Source organism: Polypterus senegalus, chromosome 2 (assembly GCF_016835505.1).
Source record: "Polypterus senegalus isolate Bchr_013 chromosome 2, ASM1683550v1, whole genome shotgun sequence".
Taxonomy (NCBI): domain Eukaryota; kingdom Metazoa; phylum Chordata; class Cladistia; order Polypteriformes; family Polypteridae; genus Polypterus; species Polypterus senegalus.
The window spans coordinates 198074804-198087686 of record NC_053155.1 but is presented as its reverse complement, the minus strand read 5'-3'; the positions used below and the strand labels follow the sequence as shown (position 1 = coordinate 198087686).

The 12883-nt window shown below is 38.5% G+C and overlaps 1 long non-coding RNA gene across 1 annotated transcript in view; it reads right to left on the bottom strand.

Annotated features, from left to right (window-relative positions):
• Positions 1-428: 428 nt before the first annotated feature.
• LOC120523648 overlaps positions 429-12883 on the bottom strand; it is a 32998-nt gene continuing 20543 nt past the window's right edge. Inside the window, exon 4 of the long non-coding RNA XR_005632674.1 lies at positions 429-809. This is a non-coding gene — a long non-coding RNA (uncharacterized LOC120523648). The remainder of the gene's footprint in view (positions 810-12883) is intronic.

Sequence of the window (12883 nt, the reverse complement as noted above, 5' to 3'; positions counted from 1 at the left end):
CTTCCAGATCACCATTGGTGGTTTTCATGGATTACATAGGATGTTTCCAAAATTCTCTTAGAGTAATACAGTATATAAATACACACAATGCTGTCAGATTTTCATTTAGTAATAAGAATACGTGGAAAATGTCATAGAATTTTAGAAAACAAAGTGTCAGAAAAAAAACATGAGGCAAAACTGCACAGCATTTAGATTACATAATGAAAATACCTGCAAAATAGGACTTTTCAAATATAAGTGGAATAATGAAACAGTGAAAAAGAAAATGACACACTTGTGGAAAACTACAGGTTACTATGTAGTGCCACTTTAAGAGCAACAATGCAACTACTGGAATAATTGTTAGAAATATTGAATAAATACTGGTACAGAATATAATAACAGAAAAATTTTAATTGGTCTACAAGTATTCAAAGAGATGCCTGCTCTATTGTAAACAGCAAATAAGTGGGAAAAAATTACAGTAGCTAGGGACAGCATATACCAAAGGAATACTTGGTCCTTTCAGTGAGCAAGTGCTAATATGGTTGGACCATCTCAAGGACTTTGCGTGACGACAACAAGAGTGACGAGTATATATGAGCAAAGTCAAATGACATTGGGGTGTTCAATAGCTGGATGGCACAGAGATACTTAGTTCATTTGATGCACATCTCTTATTCTCTTTCTTACAATCATAACAAAACATTCTTAAACCTGTAAAATACAGTCCTGGGGTGCGGGGCTGAGTTGTGGATCCTATCCCTCCATTATCGAGTGCAAGGAAGAACTGCCAGTCCATTACAGAGTTCTTAAGCAATCTTGACCTAAGACATTTAAAGGAATTAAATGAAAATAAAAAAACGTATTAAGGTAGCTACAATGCCCTCCATAATGTTTGAGGCAAAGACACATTTTTCATTAATTTACCCCTCTTCTGCACAGTTTAAAATTACCAATCAAACAATTCAAACGTGATTAAAGTACACATTGCAGATTTTGATTTAAGGGTATTTGCATTAATTTGATCATGCCACACAGAAATTACAACACTCTTTCTATATGGTCCTCCCATTTCAGGGCGCTATAATGTTTGAGACAAAGCAATGGTAGGCATATTAAAGCAGTCATATTTAATACATTGTTGCATATCCCTGGTGCTAAGTATCTTCTCATGTAATGCTCTGCCAAGCTTCTAATGCAGCCGAAGCTGGGGCACAACTGAATCTGGTGAGCTGTTCCACACTGGGTCTGCCAGAGGCATGAAATAGCCCACAGAGAAAAACTTGTAAATGCACACTTTCAGCTGCTAGGACAGCACATTTCTCTAATTCGATTAACATTAATCGAAAATAATCACTGATTTTTGTTTGATAGAGTACAGTTATCAAGCTCACACAGAATGGCCCTGCACATAAATCAGATTGACTTGATTTGAGATAAAATTAATGGTCTACAATTCTCTCAGAATGATGGTTATGAGCTCTCCTGTACTTTCATGAATATAGGAACTATGGCTCGGACCTCTTGCAAATGTTCACAATGTGAACCAGTTTCCCCTGAGGCTTTGTCCAGCCAGATAATTGCTTCCAAACTTACATATTAGACCCAATACCGTGTTATTTTTTTAAGGAATTCCAGTTAGGCGTAACCTATGGTGTCTGCCAGTAGATTATGAGTTTTCTGACAGGTAGGAAGTATGTGAGACTGAGCCCTTAAATGTCAGATCCAATGTCAGTTAGCACCAGCTCCCCCTAAGTCTGTGTTCTTTCACCCCTCCTGTTTTCATTTTATACAAATGACTGTAGATCCATGGACAAATCTGTAAAAATCCTAAAGCTTGCAGATGACACAACTGTAGTGGATCTCATTTCCAATAATGATGTGTCTTCCTATAAAAGAAAGGTGGGCCATTTTGTAGAATGAAGTTCTTGTAACAACTTGGGCATCAATGATATTAAGACAGTGGAAATGTGGATTGATTTCTGCCGACAAGTCACTAACTTTTGCAAATTAAGGGCCAGACTGTGTCTGTGGTTCAGCTGTTTAAATTCCTAGGGACTACTTTCACACAAGCACATCATCAAGAAAGCCAGGCAGAGATTGTATTTCCTTCACCAGCTTAAGAAGCTTGGCATATTAAGGTGTATATTGTTAAATTTTTACTTAGCCATGTGGTGTTATGGGTCCACAGCTCGTGGAGAAAAGGCCATTGATTTTAAATAAATAATCAATGTGCTCATGCTTAGTGAGGGACGATGGGCCATAGTGGGCCGTGGGACGATCCGTAGGGTGTGGGCGTTTCTCACCTAGTGCACAGGTGAGGAACTGCCCACATTCATGATTGTCCCGCGGCTAATGCTGCAGCTGCTGTGGCCCTCGTCATTTTAAAAAGAAGCGCGAGTCGGTTGTGGGGTAGTGTAAGAAACGATCGGGAAGAAAGAAACGTTCGGAGAAGAAAGAAACGATCGGAGAGAGAAAGGAAAGGAGAGGACGGAGGTTACCGGGAGCAGGAGAGGAAGCAGGTCGGTGAGAGGGAGAGAGCCGCGAAGAGCGAGCGGACGTGCGAGCGAATGAGCGCTCGTGGACAGCTGCATGGAAGCTGGGTGTTAGGCCGACACCCACGTGTTTGTGTTGATGTCGCTCCCGCTGAGCGAGCAGGTAGCGGGAGTGACCAAGGTGAAAGCGACGAGCCGCAGAAAGGCAGCGGAAGTCGGGAGGCTTGGAGTGGCAGTCCTTGGTGTGAGCGTCCTGGAGACCAAGGAGTCCAAGTCTCGAGGCTGGGATGAGAGCCAAACCGAAGCCAGGGATCGGGAGGTCTCCAGTCTTGCTTGTGTTTGAGGAGGGCAGCTGTAGAGAGCGTCTTGCCTGCTGCTTGGCCCATACGGGATAAGCAGGTGAGACGCATACAGAAAAGCACCGGATTTGTTGATGGTTTTAAGACTGCTTCCTAAAAAGATTTTAACCTCTCGTTTTTAAGGATTGTTTTTTCTATTTATTGGTTTTACTCCACGTTCTTTTTATGGATTATTTATTTAATGAATTTGAAGAACTGCACTATTTATGAACTTTGTTTTTGTTGACTGTTTTAAATAAAAGCACTTTTGCACTGTATACCTTCCCCTTGCTGGAATCATTTGCCTCCATTGACTAGCTCACTCGGCAACATTATCGACGGTGTTGGGTTCAAGGGTTCCCAAACATCAAAGGGAGTGTGGAGCCAGAACCCACATCGTCACAAGCCATCATTGAGAGTATTGTGACCTCCTCCATCACCATTTGGTTTCCTTCTGCTTCCCCTCTTTCTAAGACTTGGTTACAGCAGGTGATTTGTTCAGCTGAGAAAATCATTGGCTATTTTCTCCCAGAATTAAAAGATTTGTTTATTGCCAGAGTGTTAAAGAGAGCAGGACAGATTGCAGCTGACCCCACCCACCTCTGCAGCCATCTGTTCATTAAATTGCCATCACAGACGAGGTACATGTTGTGACCCAAACTACACCATCTCTACAGCTTCATACCTCAGGTTATTCAGATCCTAAATAAACTTATATAGGATTACACCTAACTGTTTTTGCAATATAACTGGTAACTGTGCTGTTTGTCTATTTGTACATACTTCACACTTCCATAACTTGTACTATTTGATATCTACAGTATTGCTTGAAAGTTTGTAAACCCTTTAGAAATTTCTATATTTCTGCATACATTATGACCTAAGACATCATCAGATTTTCACTCAAGTCCTAAAAGTAGATAAAGAGAAACCAGTTAAACAAATCAGACAAAAATATTATACTTGGTCATTTATTTATTAAGGAAAATAATTGAATATTACATATTTGTGAGTGGCAAAAGTATGTGAACCTTTGCTTTCAGTATCTGGTGAGACCCCCCTTTGCAGCAGTAACTGCAACTAAACGTTTTCCGTAACTTTTGATCATTCCTGCACACTGGCTTGGAGGAACTTTAGCCCATTCCTCCGTACAGAGCAGCTTCAACTCTGGGATGTTGGTGGGTTTCCTCACATTAACTGCTCACTTCAGGTCCTTCTACAACATTTCGATTGGATTAAGGTCAGGACTTTGACTTGGCCATTCCAAAATATTAACTTTATTCTTCTTTAACCATTCTTTGGTAGAACAACTTCTGTGCTTAGGGTCGTTGTCTTGCTGCATGACCCACCTTCTCTTGAGATTCAGTTCATGGACAGATGTCCTGACATTTTCCTTTAGAATTCTCTGATATAATTCAGAATTCATTACTCCATCAATGAAGGCAAGCCGCCTTGGCCCAGATGCAACAAAACAGGCTCAAACCATGATACTACCATCACCATGTTTCACAGATGGGATAAGGTTCTTATGCTGGAATGCAGTGTTTTCCTTTCTTCAAACATAACGTTTTTCATTTAAACCGAAAAGTTCTATTTTGGTCTCATCTGTCCACAAAACATTCTTCCAATAGTCTTCTGGTTTGTCCATGTGATCTTTAGCAAACTGCAGACGCGCAGCAATGTATTTTTTGGGGAGCAGTGGCTTTCTCCTTGCAACCCTGCCATGCACACCATTGTTGTTCAGGGTTCTCCTGATGGTGGACTCATGAACATGAACATTAGCCAATGTGAGAGAGACCTTCAGTTGCTTAGAAGTTACCCTGGGGTCCTTTGTGACATCACCATTACACGCCTTGCTCTTGGAGTGATCTTTGTTGGTTGACCACTCCTGGGGAGGGTAACAATGGTCTTGAATTTCCTCCATTTCTACACAATCTGTCTGACGGTGGATTGGTTGAGTCCAAACTCTTTAGAGATGGTTTTGTAACCTTTTCCAGTCTGATGAGCATCAACAACTCTTTTTCTGAGGTCCTCATGAATCTCCTTTGTTTGTGCCATGATACTTCCACAAACATGTGTTGTGAAGAGCAGACTTTGATAGATCCCTGTTCTTTAAATAACACGGGGTGCCCACTCACACCTGATTGTCATCCCATTGATTGAAAACACCTGACTCTAATTTCACCTTCAAACTAACTGCTAATCCTAGATGTGCACATACTTTTGCCACTCACAAATATGTAATAGTCGACCATTTTCCTCAATAAATAAATGACCAAGTTTAATATTTTTGTCTCATTTTTTTAACTGGGTTATCTTTATCTACTTTTAGGACTTGAGTGAAAATCTGATGATGTTTTAGGTCATATTTATGCAGAAATATAGAAAATTCTAAAGGGTTCACAAACTTTCAAGCACAACTGTACATTATTTTGTATAGTTTTTCTATTTATTTGAGTTAAATATTATACTTTGTATTGTTTTGTTCAAGAAATTAATGTACAGTATTTGTATAGTGGTTATGTCTTGTATCTCAAGTTTGTCACCTAACCAAAGGCAATTCTGCAAAGTTTCACATGATAGCAGTAAAGTGTTTCTGGTCCTAGTATGAATATTATCAATAAGTCACTTTTCATTGGCTCTGTACCCTCCTCTTTTAAAACTTTTATTATTAAACCAATGCATAAAAAAATCTAACTTGGATCCGAAAGTTTTGAATAATTATCGAAAGAAACTGCTTTGACCAGAGTAAGTAATGATCTACTGATCACTGTTGATTCAAATTTTATGTCAGTGTTGCTGCTTCTTGAATTAAATGCAGCTTTTTCCACCATAGACCATGACATACTTTTAATCCACTTGGAGAAGAATACTGGCAATCCAGGGGACGGTACTTTCATGGTTTCTTTCTTATTTAGCAAACAGACCTCAACATGTAAGTTACAACAATACAATCTATGAATTTTATGAAGTAAAGTTTTGTGTACCCCAGGGATCAGTTTTTGACCATATGCTTTTTTTCCCATCTAAATGTTTCCCCTTGGTGACATCATTTGTAAATATGGTGTTAATTTTCAAGCTATGCAGCTATATATTGCTAAATTGCTAAATTTAGAGGCATGTCTGTTAGAAATTAAAAAAATGGATGAGTATGAACTTTCTGCTATTAAATGTTGATAAAACAGAATTACTGGTTGTTAGAACAGCCAAATATGGACATTTGTGTGACAGCCTGAGTGTTAATATTAATGACTGTTCTATCTGTGAAAGTTTAATCATTAAAAATCTTGGAGTAATTTTGAATAATCATCTCACACTCAAGTCTCACATCAAGGCTATTACTAAGACAGCATTTTTCATCTTAGTAATATTGCAAAAATCTGATCTATTCTATCTCTGCATGACGTTGAAACATAAATACATGCATTTGTTTTTTCTAGACTTGATTACTGTAATTCCCATTTCTACAGTTTTCTTAGTTGTGCTACTATGATGCAGCTAGAATCTTGACAAAAACAAAACAATATGGGCATAACACCCACTCTAACTTCTCTTCAATGGTTGTCAGTATAAACAAGAGCTAATTTAAAAGTTCTTCTTTTAATGTATAAGGCCTTGCATGGAGTTGCACCTCCTTACTTAGCTGAGGTAATGACATCATACAGTCTGGTACACACTCTCTGCTCCCTTAATGGTGGTCTACAGGTCATTCCCTCAATTAAAAAAAAAATCATTTGGTCAAAGAGAATTTGCCTATCGTGCACCTTATCTTTGTAATGGCCTGCCATTATGCGTAAGAGAAGCACATTCAACTGGTGCTTTTAAATCAAGGCTAAAGCCCTACCTTTACTGCCTTCATTACAATGTGACTTAGAATTCAGTCAGGTGTTGTGTTGGCTTACTACAGCAAACACAACAAGTGAGTGACAAGATCCCTCCTCTGTTGAGTATATTAATATTTACCAATTATAAATGGCAAAACCTACTGTAGGTGCAACTTCGTGGCTGGGGTCATTAACAACTGAACTGGCCTATGTGATACATAATCTACAGGTGCCGGTCACAAAATTAGAATATCATGACAAAGTTGATTTATTTCAGTAATTCCATTCAAAAAGTGAAACTTGTATATTAGATTCATTCATTACACACAGACTGAAGTATTTCAAATGTTTATTTCTTTTAATTTTGATGATTATAACTGACAACTAATGAAAGTCCCAAATTCAGTATCTTGGAAAATTAGAATATCAATTAAGACCAATGCAAAAAAATTATTTTTAGAAATGTTGGCCAACTGAAAGGTATGAACATAAAAAGTATGAGCATGTACAGCACTCAATATTTAGTTGGGGCTCCTTTGGCCTGGATTACTGCAGCAATGCGGCGTGGCATGGAGTTGATCAGTCTGTGGCACTGCTCAGGTGTTATGAGAGCCCATGTTGCTCTGATAGTGGCCTTCAGCTCTTCTGAATTGTTGGGTCTGGCGTATTGCATCTTCCTCTTCACAATACCCTATAGATTTTCTATGGGGTTAAGGTCAGGAGAGTTTGCTTGCCAATCAAGAACAGGGATACCATGGTCCTTAAACCAGGTACTGGTAGTTTTGGCACTTTGTGCAGGTGCCAGGTCCTGTTGGAAAATGAAATCTGCATCTCCATAAAGTTCGTCAGCAACAGGAAGCATGAAGTGCTCTAAAACTTCCTGGTAGACGGCTGCGTTGACCTTGGACCTCCGAAAACACAATGGACCAACACCAGCAGATGACATGGCACCCCAAACCATCACTGACTGTGGAAACTTTACACTGGACCTCAAGCAACGTGGATTCTGTGCCTCTCCTCTCTTCCTCCAGACTCTGGGACCTTGATTTCCAAAGGAAATGCAAAATTTACTTTCATCAGAGAACATAACTTTGGACCACTCAGCAGCAGTTTTGTCTTTAGCCCAGGCAAGTCTCTTGTTCAAGAGCAGCTTGACACAAGGAGAGCGACAGCTGAAACCCATGGCTTGCATACATCTGTGCGTGGTGGTTCTTGAAGCACTGACTCCAGCTGCAGTCCACTCTTTGTGAATGTCCCCCACAGTTTTGAATGAGTTTTGTTTCACAATCCTCTCCAGGGTGCGGTTATCCCTATTGCTTGTACACTTTTTTCTACCACATCTTGTCCTTCCCTTCGCCTCTCAATTAATGTGCTTGGACACAGAGCTTTGTGAACAGCCAGCCTCTTTAGCAATGACCTTTTGTGTCTTGCCCTCCTTGTGCAAGGTGTCAATGGTCGTCTTTTGGACAACTGTCAAGTCAGCAGTCTTCCCCATGATTGTGTAGCCTACAGAACTAGACTGAGAGACCATTTAAAGGCTTTTGCAGGTGTTTTGAGTTAATTAGCTGATTAGATTGTGGCACCAGGTGTCTTCAATATTGAACCTTTTCACAATATTCTAATTTTCCGAGATACTGAATTTGAGATTTTCATTATTTGTCAGTTATAATCATCAAAATTAAAAGAAATAAACATTTGAAATGCATCAGTCTGTGTAATGAATGAATCTAATATACAAGTTTCACTTTTTGAATGGAATTACTGAAATAAATCAACTTTGTCGTGATATTCTAATTTTATGACCGGCACCTGTATGCGTCTACCAAATTGAGTTGAGTACAATTCACACCTTATGATGTAGGACCAATCAGCCCTTCAATCCCAACCCCTCCCCTTGTAGGATACTATAATGAGCAGATAGCCTTGCACTGTAAATGTTTAATGGGATGATACATAGCATAGCATACAAATTTCAGGAATTACTAACATATCAAATTACAACCAATTTAGGGTGCTCTGGCAAAACTGGGTACTAGGAAAATAAATGAATCCTAACCAAAAAAATCAGATTATATAACAGACTATAGCATATAACTAGTGTGCATTAACTGACTGAGAAATAAAAGGCTACACTATTGCAGATTCTGCAAAGTGGTGTGACATTTCTGAACTTCACCTGTAGTCTGCGCTCACAGATCAAAAATACAGTAAAGACATCATCTGTTATTTTACATTGGATAATATTTGCTTTCCCTTCAAGCGATTGCTTAATCACTACTTTAAATATGCTGGAAGCAGGGAGGGTGGGGGGTTAAGGGGGGAAGAGAAAGAGAGCAGGCTTGATCTATATCTAATCTATCATCTCAATCTTTATAATTATAACTATCAACGTAATAATAAGATGCATGGCAACAACTCTTGGGGGAATAGGAAATTAAGACCTAAACTATTTCACTTCCAGTTAAGACTATAATATGACACCAAAAACTCAGAATCAGTGTCTCCATGATGGGACAGTTAACTTCGTAAGCTGGAATGTTAAAGGCCTGAATCACAAATTAAAGAGAAAGAAAGTACTTTCTCACCTAACAGGTCTAAATGCTAAAATAGTATTTTTACAGGAAACCCACTTACTAAGTAAGGATCAGTTCCGGCTGCAAAAAGACTGGTCTGGCCAAATGTTCCATTCTAGTTTTACAAAGAAAACTAGAGGGGTGGGAATTCTCATACATAGAACAGTACCATTTGTAGCATCAGATGTAGTATTGGATCCTGAAGGGAGATATGTGATGGTCATGGGAGACTTATCTAACTGTAAAATGATTTTGATAAATGTTTATGCACCTAATGTTGATGATAAGGAATTTATACAAAATTTATTTGCATCCATTCCCAATCTGAACACTCATAAACTTATAATGGCTGGGGACTTTAATTGTGTTCTAAATCCACTTTTAGATAAGACTTCCTCCACAGGGGAACGGCAACTAACACCGCAAAGATAATTACAAAGTTTATAACTGATCACAACTTATCAGATCCCTGGAGGTTTTAAACCCAAATTCAAGAACATATTCTTTCTACTCACCAGTACATCATTGCTACTCAAGGATTGATTACTTCTTTATAGATAATAACTTCTTGCCTAAGATTAAATCTTGTAAATACGATGCTATTGTTATTTCAGACCATGCTCCGATGATCTTGGAGCTGAAATTACTAAGCCCCATACACTCACCCGCAGATGGCGTCTCAATCCGCTTCTATTAGCTGGCGAGAATTGTACTGAATTTATATCCAAACAAATTGAATTCTTTCTAGAGACAAATACATCCCCTGAGATCTCTGCAGGAATACTCTGGGAAACTCTTAAGGCCTTCTTAAGAGGACAGATTATCTCATATCTTTCCCACAGAAATAAATCCGAGCGAAGAAAGTAGCAGAGATAAAAGCGAAATTACTAAAATAGATGAAGAACATGCCAGACTACCAAGCGAGACTCTACATAAGAGGAGGCAGGCTCTACATTCAGAATTAAACCTCTTGACAACTAAAGAAACCGAACAACTAATTTACAAATCCAGACATCATTATTATGAACATGGAGAAAGCTAATAAGCTTTTAGCGCAACAAATTCACAAGCAAGATGTGCATAGCGCAATCTCGGTAATTACTAACACGAATGGAGATAAAATCATCGAACACAAAAATATAATGTACACTTTTAGAGACTACTATAAATCCCTATATACTACTGAGTTTAAAGAAGACAATATACAATCTAATGCATTTCTGGATAAATTACAGATACCACAAATTGGCGCTATTAGTGTGGAGGAGCTCGATAAACCTCTGTCATTATCAGAATTACTGGATGCTATAAAGTCACTCCAAGGTGGAAAAGCAGCAGGCCCTGATGGCTACCCTGCAGAGTTTTACAAGAAATTCTCCGCTCAGCTAGCTCCCTCCTATTAGCAACATTTACAGAAGCCAGAGATAACCAATCTCTTCCACAAACCTTTAGCCAAGCACTAATCACTGTCTTTCCAAAACAAAATAAGGACTTATTACAATGTGCATCATACAGACCAATTTCACTTCTGAATAACGACGTTAAAATACTCTCTAAAATCATAGCTAGAAGGATGGAGAAAGTGCTCCCCTCAATAATATCACAAGACCAAACTGGATTTATTAGGGGCCGACACTTATCTTCAAATCTTGACGCCTGTTTAATGTAATATACTCACCAACTAAATCAAACACCCCAGAAATATTATTATCATTGGATGCAGAAAAAGCATTCGACATGATTGAATGGAAATACCTTTTACTATTTTGGAGAAGTTTGGGTTTGGCCCGAACATTTGTGCATGGATTAAATTACTGTATACTAACCCAGAAGCTTCAGTTTGCATCAATAACATTTGCTCAGACTACTTTAAACTAGAGCGTGGCACAAGACAAGGATGCCCTTTGTCACCACTGCTGTTTGCAATTGCCATTGAACCACTGGCAATACATTGTCGAAATACTGATCAGATAAAGGGGATTAGCAGAGAAGGACTGGAACAGAAAATCTCATTATATGCAGATGACATGGTACTGTATATATCGGACCCAGAAAATTCTGTGCCTGCAGTCTTAGCAGCACTCACAGAATTTCAAAAGCTCTCTGGTCTCAGAATTAATCTGAATAAAAGTGTACTCTTTCCGGTGAATTCAAGCATATAATATTAGATTAGACACCCTTCCTTTTATCATTGCAGAACAGTTTAAATACCTCGGGGTAAACATCACAAGTAAACATAAAGCTCTTTATCAACAAAATTTCGTCGTCTGTATGGAAAAAATTAAACAAGACTTGCATAGATGGTCAACCCTTCATCTCACACTAGCTGGAAGAATTAACACTGTTAAGATGAATATTCTTCCTAAGCTCCTTTTTATTTCAAAACATACCAATATACATTAATAAATCGTTCTTTAAGCAATTAGATTCAACAATAACCTCATTTATTTGGAATTCTAAACATCCACGCATCAAAGAGCGACCCTACAAAGACAAAAGGCAGAAGGCGGCATGGCTCTACCTAACTTCCAGTTTTATTACTGGGGCAAATATACAGTCGATAAGAACCTGGACACAAATAGAAGAACATACACAGGCATGGACCGCAATAGAAGTAAAATCCTGCAGTACTTCTTTGTATTCCTTGCTTTGTGCTCCAATAAACACACGTTATCGGCAATACACTAATAACCCAATTGTGCTCCACTCACTTAGAATCTGGAACCAATGTAGAAAGCATTTTAAGACGGAGAAGCTTCTTTCTGTGGCACCTGCAAAAGAACCACCTCTTTCAACCCTCACAAACATATGCAGTTTTAATATCTGGAAAAATTTGGAATTAACTTGCTTAGAGATCTTTATATAGACAACGTCTTTGCATCCTATGAACAATTACATTCCAAATTTAACATTCCAGCTACAAATTTCTTTCACTATCTTCAAATCAGGAACTTTGTTAAACAGAACCTTCCAGATTTTCCTCATCTTGCACCCTCATCCACGCTGGAAAAATTATTGCTCAATTTCAAGGAGTTAGACTCCATCTCTACAATATATAAAATCCTTTTACAATCCCTTCCTTTCAAAGATCCAAGAGGACACTGGGAAAATGACCTCTCAATTAATATATCAGAAAAGGAGTGGAAAGTAGCAATGCAGAGAATTCACTCAAGCTCCATATGCAAAGCATACAATTATACAACTCAAAATTATATATCGAGCACATCTGTCTCGACTAAAACTCTCCAAAATGTTTCCAGGGCATGATCCAACCTGCGAACGTTGCAACCAAGCCCCAGCCTCACTAGGTCACATGTTCTGGGCCTGCTCCAAATTAACATTATTCTGGACAAAAATTTTTAATTACCTCTCAGACAGTCTTGGACTCACAATCCCTCCTAACCCATTAACAGCTGTGTTTGGGGTTCTTCCAGAGGGTCTTAAAGTGGAGAAAGACAAACAAACTGTGATTGCATTCACTACACTGTTGGCACGCAGACTTATTCTGATAAACTGGAAGAACCCAAACTCTCCTCTTTTAAGTCAGTGGGAAACTGATGTGTTATATTATTTAAAATTGGAAAAAATCAAATACTCAGTTAGAGGATCTGTGCAGACTTTTTTCAAAACATGGCAGGATCTAATCAGTAATATTTTGAAATGATTTT